The sequence below is a fragment of the Pan paniscus genome, chromosome 15 (genome assembly GCF_029289425.2).
Source record: "Pan paniscus chromosome 15, NHGRI_mPanPan1-v2.0_pri, whole genome shotgun sequence".
In the NCBI taxonomy this organism is placed as follows: domain Eukaryota; kingdom Metazoa; phylum Chordata; class Mammalia; order Primates; family Hominidae; genus Pan; species Pan paniscus.
In genome coordinates, this window is record NC_073264.2 from 40814830 (window position 1) to 40827247 (window position 12418).

The following is a 12418-nucleotide window of genomic DNA, read 5'->3' on the forward strand; positions in this document are numbered from 1 at the left end:
AGCTTTTGCCCATTCAGTATAATGTTGGCTGTGGGTTTGCCATAAACGGCCCTTATTATTTTGAGATATGTTCCATCAATACCTAATTTATTGAGAGTTTTTAGCATGAAGCGATGTTGAATTTTATTGAAGGACTTTTCTGCATTTAATGAAATAATCATGCTCTTTTTGTCTTTAGTTCTATTTACGTGATGAATTAAGTTTATTGGTTTGTGTATGTTGAACCAGCCTTGTATCCCAGGGATAAAGCTGACTTGATCATTGTAGATAAGCTTTTTGATATGCTGCTGGCTTTGGTTTGCCAGTATTTTATTGAGTACATTTCACATCAATCTTCATCAGGGATATTAGCCTGAAGTTTTCTTTTTCTTTGTTGTGTTTCTGCCAGGTTTTGGTATCAAGATGATGCTGGCCTCATAAATTGAGTTAGGGAGGAGTCCCTCTTTTTCTTTTGTTTGGAATAGTTTCAGCAGAAATGGTACCAGCTCCTCTTTGTACTTCTGATAGAATTTGGCTGTGAATCTATCTAGTCCTGGTCTTTTTTTAGTTGGTAGGCTATTAACTAGTGCCTCAATTTCAGAACTTGATATTGGTCTACTCAAGGATTCGACTTCTTCCTGGTTTAGTCTTGGGAGGGTGTATGTGTCCTAGAATTTATTCATTTCTTCTAGAACTTCTAGTTTCTTCGTGTAGAGGTGTTTATAGTATTCTGTGATGGTAGTTTGTATTTCTGTGGAGTCAATGGTGATATCTCCTTTATCATTTTTTTCTTGTGCCTATTTGACTCTTCTCTCTTTTTTCTTCATTAATCTAGCTAGCAGTCTATTTTGTTAATTTTTTTTTTAAAAACCAGCTCCTGGATTCGTTGATTTTTTTTTTTGAAGGTTTTTTTCATATATCTGTCTCCTTCAGTTCTGCTCTGATCTTAGTTATTTCTTGTCTTCTGCTAGATTTTTTGTTTGCTCTTGCTTCCCTAGTTCTTTTAATTGCGATGTTAGGGTATCGATTTGAGATCTTTCTAGCTTTCTGATGTGGGCATTTAGTGCTAAAATTTCTGTCTTAACACTGCTTTAGCTGTGTTCCAGAGATTCTGGTACATTGTCTCTTTATTCTCATTGATTTCAAAGAACTTCTTGATTTCTGCCTTAATTTTATTATTTACCCAAGAGTCATTCAGGAGCAGGTTGTTCAGTTTGCATGTAATTGTGTGATTTTGTGTGAGTTTCTTAATCCTGAGTTCTAATTTGATTGCACTGTGGTCTGAGACACTGAAAAACAAATCTTTGAAATAAAACTTCAGTAGATGGATTTAAGGAGAGTCACTATGGAGACCTGTGACTATGGAGTGTCACTATAGGTTGGAAAAATTAGGAGGAAGAAATATCTAAAAACTAAGAAGAAATACATACAGAGAAGTAAATTATGATGAAGATATTTGACTCAAGATTCTTTTCCATAGCCTTTCCTTGAAATTGCGGGAGCCTGTGCATCATCAAAATAATGGCATAAACCAAGGAAGAAGAAAACAAAATTGAGGAAATGGGATCCAACACAAAAGAGAGACAACGGGATTAATTGAGTGTTGCTGAAAAGCCACAGCCTGTAAATAATGCTGTTCGAACTGAAATAGACCAGGAGGCTCAAGGAGAGACTTCTTCAAGAAGATAAAATTGATAGAATGCCTAAGGAGTTTGAGTGCATTGAGAATAGATTCATATCAGTTCTGGAGAACTGGGTGGATACATTAATGTTAAGTACATAGAAAAGTTAAAAATGAAAAAAATTCTCAATTCTAGGGAAAATAATCATAGTAAACTACATGTTTTAGTTACCAATAGTGTTTACGTAGTCAATATAAACAATGGGCATTGATATAAATAATGTATGTTGATCTGCTATAACAAGGTAAAATGCTATTGGGGAAACAAGATAACCTGTGTGTGTGTGTGTATGTTTGTTGAAATTATTGCTTTTATATGGAAAATATTTAAATTATTAGCTTCTGCAATAAATAATATAGATAATAATGCCTATAACTAAAGTTAGTAACAGTATAAGACTATAACAATGTTATTTAGGAATTTGGGGCAAATACCAAAAACCAGCAAAAAGAGTTGAAAACAATTCAGGGAGTGAGAAATTTGAAGTGTGGGGGGATCTAATTTTTTCATATCTAACCTTGTAGAAGTTTTAAATGATGCACATGTGTAACTCTGCTAAAAATAGCCCCCTAAATTATAAATAAAAGGAAATCATGGGAGAAGACAGACCAAGAGGTGTAATATTAGGAGTTCTAGGAGGTTAAAAAAAAAGAAAATGTGAGAGAAAGTAGTATGATTATATTAGAAGAAACCTACATCTGCAACTTGAAGAGTGCCCCAGTCTCTCTAATCCAAGCTTTATTTAGGATGGATGAGGAAAAAAAGGTAATAGGCATATTCCTATAAAATTTTCAGACTCCAAAGATAATGATAAAATCTTACAGGGTCCAGATAGAAAAAAAACGTTACTTGGAAAGGACAAATAATCAGACATACATTACATTTCCTGTGTGCACTTCTAGAGACTGGAATGTGGTGGGGTAATGGTAGTAGACCAGAAGATTACACCCATGAATCTTAGGCTAGGCTAAGCTAAGCTATCAGTTACCTCATAGGGAGAAAGATGTTTGCAGATGTGTGAGAATTCAGAGATTAGAGAAGTCTTGAGAAAATATACCAGTCAACAAAAGGGCTTGAACAGTGACTCTAGGATATGAGAAGATAATGAAGGGAAATAGTGGTAAGCAATAATCTTGGCAGTATACACAATTTTCTTTTTTTTTTTCATTATACTTTAAGTTCTAGGGTACATGTGCACAACGTGCAGGTTTGTTACATATGTATACATGCGCCATGTTGGTGTGCTGCACCCAATAACTCGTCATTTAACATTAGCTATATCTCCTAATGCTATCCCTCCCCCCTCCCCCCACCCCACAACAGGCCCCGGTGTGTGATGTTCCCCTTCCTGTGTCCATGTGTTCTCATTGTTCAATTCCCACCTGTGAGTGAGAGCATGCAGTGTTTGGTTTTTGGTCCTTGCGATAGTTTGCTGAGAATGATGGTTTCCAGCTTCATCCATGTCCCTACAAAGGACATGAACTCATCATTTTTTATGGCTGCATAATATTCCATGGTGTATATGTGCCACATTTTCTTAATCCAGTCTATCGTTGTTGGACATTTGGGTTGGTTCCAAGTCTTTGCTATTGTGAATAGCGCCGCAAGAAACATACATGTGCATGTGTCTTTATAGCAGCATGATTTATAATCCTTTGGATATATACCCAGTAATGGAATGGCTGGGTCAAATAGTATTTCTAGTTCTAGATCCCTGAGGAATCACCACACTGTCTTCCACAATGGTTGAACTAGTTTACAGTCCCACCAACAGTGTAAAAGTGTTCCTATTTCTTCACATCCTCTCCAGCACCTGTTGTTTCCTGACTTTTTAATGATTGCCATTCTAACTGGTGTGAGATGGTATCTCATTGTGGTTTTGATTTGCATTTCTCTGATGGCCAGTGATGATGAGCATTTTTTCATGTGTTTGTTGGCTGCATAAATGTCTTCTTTTGAGAAGTGTCTGTTCATATCCTTCTCCCACTTTTTGGTGGGGCTGTTTGTTTTTTTCTTGTGAATTTGTTTGAGTTCATTGTAGATTCTGGATATTAGCCCTTTGTCAGATGGGTAGATTGCAAAAATTTTCTCCCATTCTGTAGGTTGCCTGCTCACTCTGATGGTAGTTTCTTTTGCTGTGCAGAAGCTCTTTAGTTTAATTAGATCCCATTTGTCAATTTTGGCTTTTGTTGCCATTGCTTTTGGTATTTTAGACATGAAGTCCTTGCCCATGGCTATGTCCTGAATGGTATTGCCTAGGTTTTCTTCTAGGGTTTTTATGGTTTTAGGTCTAACATTTCAGTCTTTAATCCATCTTAAGTTAATTTTTGTATAAGGTGTAAGGAAGGGATCCAGTTTCAGCTGTTTAAATATGGCTAGCCAGTTTTGCCAGCACCATTTATTAAATAGGGAATCCTTTCCCCATTTCTTGTTTTTCTCAGGTTTGTCAAAGATCAGATGGTTGTAGATGTGTGGTATTATTTCTGAGGGCTCTGTTCTGTTCCGTTGGTTTATATCTGTTTTGGTATCAGTACCATGTTTTGAAAAGATCAACAAAATTGATAGACCGCTAGCAAGACTAATAAAGAAAAAAAGAGAGAAGAATCAAATAGATGCAATAAAAAATGATAAAGGGGATATCACCACTGATCCCACAGAAATACAAACTACCATCAGAGAATACTATAAACACCTATACTCAAATAAAGTAGAAAATCTGGAAGAAATGGATAAATTCCTGGACACATACACCCTCCCAAGACTAAACCAGGAAGAAGTTGAATCTCTGAATAGAACAATAAAAGGCTCTGAAATTGAGACAATAGTTAATAGCTTACCAACCAAAAAAGTCCAGGACCAAACGGATTCATAGCCGAATTCTACCAGAGGTACAAGGAGGAGCTGGTACCATTCCTTCTGAAACTATTCCAATCAATAGGAAAAGAGGGAATCCTCCCTAACTCATTTTATGAGGCCAGCATCATCCTGATACTAAAGCCTGGCAGAGACATAACAAAAAAAGAGAATTTTAGACCAATATCCCTGATGAACATCGATGCAAAAATCCTCAATAAAATACTGGCAAACCGAATCCAGCAGGACATCAAAAAGCTTATCCACCATGATCAAGTGGGCTTCATCCCGGGGATGCAAGGCTGGTTCAACATACGCAAATCAATAAACATAATCCAGCATATAAACAGAACCAACGACAAAAACCACATGATTATCTCAATAGATGCAGAAAAGGCCTTTGACAAAATTCAACAGCCTTCATGCTAAAAACTCTCAATAAATTAGGTATTGATGGGACATATCTCAAAATAATAAGAGCTATTTATGACAAACCCACAGCCAATATCATACTGAATGGACAAAAACTGGAAGCATTCCCTTTGAAAACTGGCACAAGACAGGGATGCCCTCTCTCACCACTCCTATTCAACATAGTGTTGGAAGTTCTGGCCAGGGCAATCAGGCAGAAGGAAATAAAGGGTATTGAATTAGGAAAAGAGGAAGTCAAATTGTCCCAGTTTGCAGAAGACATGATTGTATATCTAGAAAACCCCATTGTCTCAGCCCAAAAATCTCCTTAAGCTGATAAGCAACTTCAGCAAAGTCTCAGGATACAAAATCAATGTGCAAAAATCACAAGCATTCTTATACACCAACAACAGACAAACAGAGAGCCAAATCATGAGTGAACTCCCATTCACAGTTGCTTCAAAGAGAATAAAATACCTAGGAATCCAACTTACAAGGGATGTGAAGGACCTCTTCAAGGAGAACTACAAACCACTGCTCAACGAAATAAGAGGATACAAACAAATGGAAGAACATTCCATGCTCATGGGTAGGAAGAATCAATATCGTGAAAATGGCTATACTGCCCAAGGTAATTTATCGATTCAATGCCATCCCCATCAAGCTACCAATGACTTTCTTCACAGAATTGGAAAATCTGCTTTAAAGTTCATATGGAACCAAAAAAGAGCCCGCATCGCCAAGTCAATCCTAATCCAAAAGAACAAAGCTGGAGGCATCACGCTACCTGACTTCAAACTATACTACAAAGCTACAGTAACCACAATCTTCAATCTCAGTGGTTAATGACCAACTGTTGGCAAATGTTTTCTGTAAATTTTAAAGAAGTTTTCTTTTTTTCTCCTCTGGCTTTGAATTGGAAATCTTTCAAACACATATAACATTTGAAAGACTGTTACGTAGTTTCACCAATTTCTCTTGTGGAATTTCTCTTCTAATTCAGGTATACTCTTTGGAGATGGCTCATTCCAGAGCAGGAGGGATAGAAAGTAAGCCTGCATTTTTTTTACTTGCCAGAAAGTAAGGAAATGCTCAAAGACAAATGGACACATGTCAAAAGGGCGGAGAGCACATGCAGGAGATTGATTGGAGAGTACTTTTCATAAGATCACCTGTAAGGGAGCGAGCAAAGCAGCACTGGGAGAGGAAGTTGAGTTGTGATGCAGTTCATCTTGTGCACATGGAGAGTTCTGGACCTAGGATGACCCTTCAGAGTGTTCTGAATTGGGTCAATTGAGCTGGGCCCTTATACCCAACATGGACCAGTCATTTGAAGTGGGCTTCCCCTAGAGAGGGGACATACCCTTGGGTGAGGAAGCTCCTTTCATAGAAGGCAATTCCTGGAGAGATGCCAGTTGTGAGCTCCCACATGCAACATTCTTGCAGCTGGGGAAGAGTGCATTGGTACTAAAGTAAGTCCTGGATAGTACACCCGAGCGATCCCTACCATCGTTCACTTGCTTCATGGAATATATTCACCCCATCTGGGAACAGAAGCTCTAGTATTCTGATTGGTCTCTTTTTCTGGAAATACAGAGGAGAGTAAGTAGGATTTATTCCAGTCTCTTTCATTACACCTTGTCTTCAGGCCACAACTAATACTCATTGTCTCCTTCTGCTACTGATTCTAGATTTCCCCTTACCCTTGACTAACGCCTCTACTGATCTAAGCCACTTACCTTGTGGGTCCCTGAGGCCCTTGTTACCACGCTTTCCTGAGGCTGTGACTGTAGAATTTGTTCATTTCCTATCAAAATTGGGCAAAGGAGTATGAAGAGATACCCTTCATTTATACCCTTCATATGGCAAACATAATGTGTTCATTACCTGGGTGATAAAAATATGCTTCCCCATACTCACCATGTGGCAGAAGCTCCACTTTTTCCTGATGATCAAGGTCTATTAGCCCTACATAGATGGTGACTCCTTTTCTTGCCCTCTGGTCTCTTGGCCCAAAATGTATGAAATGACCAGGTGGCAGTTGCAGCTTAAAGTTTAACGGGCTGTGTCCACTGATGGGACCAGGACCTCTAGATTAATTGAACCTAGCATTCAGGGATGAGAAATAAAAATGAAAATTGCTAAGTGGGTCATTGGGAATGACAGCAAGTGGGGCCATTCCTGCTGCTCCCCTTAGTTTCCTGTCTGCATTTTACCTATTGCAGATGCAGTCACTATGTAATGTTTTTTGATTTCAGGTATAACCTCATCCTGGAGCAGGGCACCCTATCGTCAGATGGTATCATCTTTAAGGGGTTGTCTCAGCCATGCCTTTAGAATTACCTTTCATTGCTTGTCATGCTGGAAGCTTCTGAATGTTGCATTTTGTGATGGAAACAGTGGGTACCATGGCCATGTGCTCACATCTCCTTTGCGGTAAAGAAAAGGATCACTCATTAACATCCACCAGATAACATTCTCCATGAAAGCACCAAATAAGTAAGTATACAAAATACTAACCAATTGAAATTATCCAGCTTCTGTCATTGGCCCCCTTAGTGCTGGCATAATGGACAAAGCAGCCATGGTGACAGGGATGGAGGCTATGCCCGGGCCCAAAAGTATGAGTTCTCTCTCACCAAAGCTGAACTAGCTACTGCTGTGCTCACACCGTGGTCATATGCTCACATCTCCTTTGCTGTAAAGACAGTCCCTTGGTCCAAGACAATGTTATGTGGAATATGGTTAAAGTGAACCAGAAACATAAGTTCTCAGGTAGTGGTTCTGGCTAAGGGTCTGCAGGCAGAAAGGTCAAATCCATGTTGTAATATATGTTGATTCTTGTCAAAGTGATTTATTTCCACTTTCAGAGTGGAGAGGGTCCAGTGTAATCCATTTACCAACAACTGTCTCGTTGATTTCTTTGAGGGAATGTGCTATATTGGGGGCTCAGCTTTGTGTCTGTTACTGGTAGGTTAGATAATCTGTAGTAGCATAGCAGTAGCTAGTTCAGCCTTGGTGAGAGAGAGCCCATACTGTTGGGCCCATGCATAGCCTCCATCCCTGTTACCGTGGCTGCTTTGTCCTAAATTATACTAGCACTAAGACGGCCAATGACAGAAACTGGATAATTTCAGTTGGTTAGTATTCTGTATACTTACTTGTTTAGTGCCTTCTTCATGCAGAATGTTCTCTGGTGGGTGTTAATGAGTCACCCAAAGATCTTCACACTTTATGTTTACCCCCCTAGGTCCATTCTCATGCCCCTTTTCCAGGAAAACCAATTAAGAGACTTGGCAATCTTTTAGATGAGAGTCGAGGCCCTGAGCTAGCAGAGCGGCAGTGATAATATAAATAAACAATGATATATGAGTGGAATTTTAAGTTAGGCTTGTGACATTTTGGAGACCTTAAAGTTCCTAATCTGATTGATTAGGAAGATCAGAAGTTTGTTTGTTTGTTTGTTTATTTGAGATGGAGTCTTGCTTTGTCACCTAGACTGGAGTGCAATGGCGCAATCTCAGCTTACTGGAGCCTCCGCCTCCTGGGTTCAAGTGATTCTCCTGTCTCAGCCTAATGAGTAGCTGGGATTACAGGTGCTCACCACCATGCCTGGCTAATTTTTTTGTGTTTTTAGTGGAGATGGGGTTTCACATTTTGGCCAGGCTAGTCTTGAACTCCTGACCTCAAGTGATCCGCCTGCTTTGGCCTCCCAAAGTGCTGGGATTACAAGCATGAGCCACAGCGCCTGGCCAATTTATTTATTTTTAATTTCTCATTTATTTTTAATTTGGATAGGAGAACCTTATTTCTCAGAAAGGGTTGTAGCCTACAGGGTGGCCATTCTGACAGGCTAGGAAGCGTAGCCTCCGGCCAGAAGCCATAAACAGATACTTCAAGGGAGGGGCAAAGAGCAGGAATTTTTGCTGAGCAGGATGGCCAAATATACATATTTAATAAGTTATAGGAGGAGTCATAAGTATTTATGAAAGGAGAAACATGTGCATGCACAATTGAGCTTCATACTCCTTCACGGGTCCCATGTACAAAAAATGGCAGTGTTAGCGTGATCTGAGGGTGGAATTGTCAGTCCTCTGATGCCAAAAGGTGAAGCAGAGGACATTAAAACCCTTACGTACATTCTTCGTAGATTGGCCAGAACCACTCCATGGTCATTGGTCTCTTATCGGGTGAAAAGGAGGGGAAGCATCAGGCTGTTGGTTGATATCAGTGGTGTAGTCTTTTGAAAGGGCTGGTTTCTGCTAAGCCCTTAGGGAAGAAAGGCTAATTATGGTTAGCAAGGTAGCGAGTATAACAACATGTGTCTGACCTCTCCATCCCATCAAGACTGAGAACTCAGTTTTCAAGGTTACTCTGGGGTTCCTTTGGCCAAGAAATGGTCTGTTTAATCAATTGAAGGGGCTTAGAATTTTATTTTTAGTTTACATTCTCTCCCATTTGGCCAAGACCTGCCAGACTTTTCTTTTGTCCCATATCATTGCTGGGGTGATGTGGCTACCTGCTGCAGGTCCATCCTGCCCCTCAGTGGGACCCTTGTGACAGAGGGACTTAGAGCCAAAAGACTTACAGTCAACTAAACATTTTATGCCAGATGAGAATGGAGGTGGGCAGGTAACCATCAACACTTAAAACCTTTTAAGCAACATAAGAGCCAAAAACCAAAGCCAAAAAGTAAGGTTATAAAAGTCACTTACCAGTTCTATGCACTGAGCTACTACAATCTTGGTGTTAGTTACAGACTTGTAGCCGTTAGCTATATAAAACATAAGCATTTTGCTAAAACCATTTTAAGCTAAGCAATTTAGAGATTTTGTTGTTCTGCAATGCCTTTTGTAATCTCTTAAGTAATTTATCTTAAGGTGGCTGGAAAATTTCTTATTATATCATTATTTGTGTGAACCCCATAACTGGGAACAACTATACTGAGAAGGCTTTGTCACCAGGTGTCTTGATATTCTCTTAGTAATTCTCATTTACTTCTATGGAAAGCAGGAAATTCTTTATGGTTGGTTGGATGGAAAGGGACCACAAGATGGCTCAGGAGGAAAAGTCTCTCAAAAATTTGCCAGCTCTTTAGGCAATCTGTGTGCCTGTCCTTGATTTGGAGAGTCTGAACTAATTCTATCCCTCAAAACTGGCCCTTACAATCTCACACACCCACCTTTTCCTCCATAGTCTCTGGGCCTAGAGAGAGGGTGCATCTGTTGTTTCAGCAGCAAGGCAATGGCAATGAAAAAAAGATTGGGTCCAATAAGATTGCAAATGAGGGACATTCACAGCCTTTGTAGAATCATCTCTGGTTTTTACAATATCATGATTCTGGTTTTCTCAGAAGAAGTAAAACAGTGAGAGATAAATAACAATAATTTGACAATCAAAAGAGAATGTGTATGTCAGAATGGAAAAAGGAACCTATTCTGTTAGGGAGACAACTAAAAACATCATGCAGAAATTAATTTTAATTGAGACAAAAGATTTAGGAAAAAGTTGCTCTGTAGGTTGGAGACACAAATTTTATTTTAGACCAGCAGACTATTAGAAATGCTGGTACAAAACTCAAGAAAGGAGTCAGAATTAAAGACAAACACATAGCTGTGTCATAATCCTACCCATTTTATAACTGAGAAATATGGGAGAAAAGATTGTTGTCGCCTCTCTAATATACCCATTATAATCTTCAACCTGCTGAGTACTGGGGGATTAGGATCATGGGGGAACAAACAGATAAACAACAGCTAACACAAGAAAATGGATTTAATCTGGTTTAAAGCTTAGTCTTATGTAAGAATTTAAACATTTCGTTTCAATAGTGCTTAGTGTCTTGGAATAATTGCTCAGGGTCTCAGATAGCTTCTCTCCCTAAGACAACATCTAAGTATGTGGTGCTGGGGTGGCTTCTATGATGTTACAGCTTAAGGAAGGCAGGATTCCCAGATTTGCATATTATCCCAAGGCTCCTCTGGTTGCCATGGCGATGTCCTTTGTTTGCTGGCTGCTGCTGCTCTCTCTCAGCATTTGGATTGCTTCTCCCACAGTTTGGTCAGAGCCTAGTGATGCTGCTGGTTGACAAAGCTTCTGGTATTGGGGAGCCCTCTGGATATGAGCTGGAGTCAGCTCAGGCTGGGTGGCTCACTCTGAGCCTCCATCTTCACTTCCACACAGAAGTCTCACCTGGCAAGCTCCCTAGCAAGATACTCTAGGGCTGACATTTGCCCACCTTGGGAAAGCTAAACTCATAGGCTCAGGTGCAAAGTTATTTTGATACTTTCTTGGTTGTTTGCCTTTTAATTTGTTTAGTATCTATCACTGGCCTCCCTCCTTCCTCTAACACATACACACACTAGAATATAAGCTCATGATAATGGGGATCTTGTAATTCTTGTTCATTGCTGAATCACAAGCTCCAGGAAAAGTACCTGTCACATCATTGGCTAATAATAGACCTCTGTTAAATCAATGAAAGGAGGAAGGACAAAAATAATAGATGAAATCCCTAAGGAAGAACATGTCAAGTGAGAACAAGATGAGGACTAAAGTGTTTAGTACATCTTCTACTTTCTATTTTAGAGGCAGAAGGCAAAAGAGGCTCTAGGGAAGGAAAGTGAGAACTATTCAAGAGAAGTGTGCAGAGGTTGGGAGTGTAAAATTGGGGCAAGCATGCATCAGTAGAGAGAGGTGATCACTGTTGCATAAAGCTTCAGAAGTTGAGCAGGAGTAACGGAATTGGCAACTTGAAGGTTATTGGTAATTTCAGGGAAAGTGGTACCAAGACATGAACCTGGGAAATTCAGTTTCAAGGAATTGTGCCATAAAAGGGAGAAGAGAATTGCAGCAGGTGAAGTCTTTTATGAAGATTGAAGTGAAGGGAAGAAGAATTAGGATATGCCACCTGACTCTTCAGAGCAAAAGACTCACGGAGGACTTTTTTTTTTTTTTTTTTTTTGCCTCCAAGACAGAAGAGACTTGGTGTATTGGTATGTAGGGAGGAACTGGTGGAGAGGAAAATGAGGAAGACTGAAGAAGAAGATGGTTTATGAATTTAGGTCTCAGAACTTGACTGGGAAGGGATGAGATCAGCCTTAGAAAGGAAGATAAGATAATAAGAATGGATGGAAAATAGGAAATCTGAAGCAAGTGGGAGGAAAATAGAAGAATTCACACCCGATTTTGCTCAGTACAAGAGGTGTCCGGCTTATTGGCTAAGAATGTGTGTGTGCAGACCCCTGTGAAAATTGCATGGTGAAACAGGGCCATGTCACAAGGTGTGGCTCCTTACTGCCCACACTTCTTTGATCCTTTATTGACTCAAAATGAGTGGCCATGCTCCCTGGAGGTTCCTTTAGAGAGAGTGCTTTAAAGAGAGTGCTTTAGACATTCTTGTTTAAATTCAGATAGGAGACTTGGTTAAGGTCTGAGTGTCTTCTCCCTATAGCGTAATCAGTTTCTAAAGAGAGGCCTGGGTGCCTTAAGGT

General features: G+C 39.7%; 1 long non-coding RNA gene across 1 annotated transcript in view; it reads left to right on the top strand.

Annotated features, from left to right (window-relative positions):
* The window catches only part of LOC134728891 (uncharacterized), an 80747-nt gene that overhangs the window by 46194 nt on the left and 22135 nt on the right, over positions 1–12418 (top strand). The gene's annotated exons all lie outside the window — the stretch shown is intronic.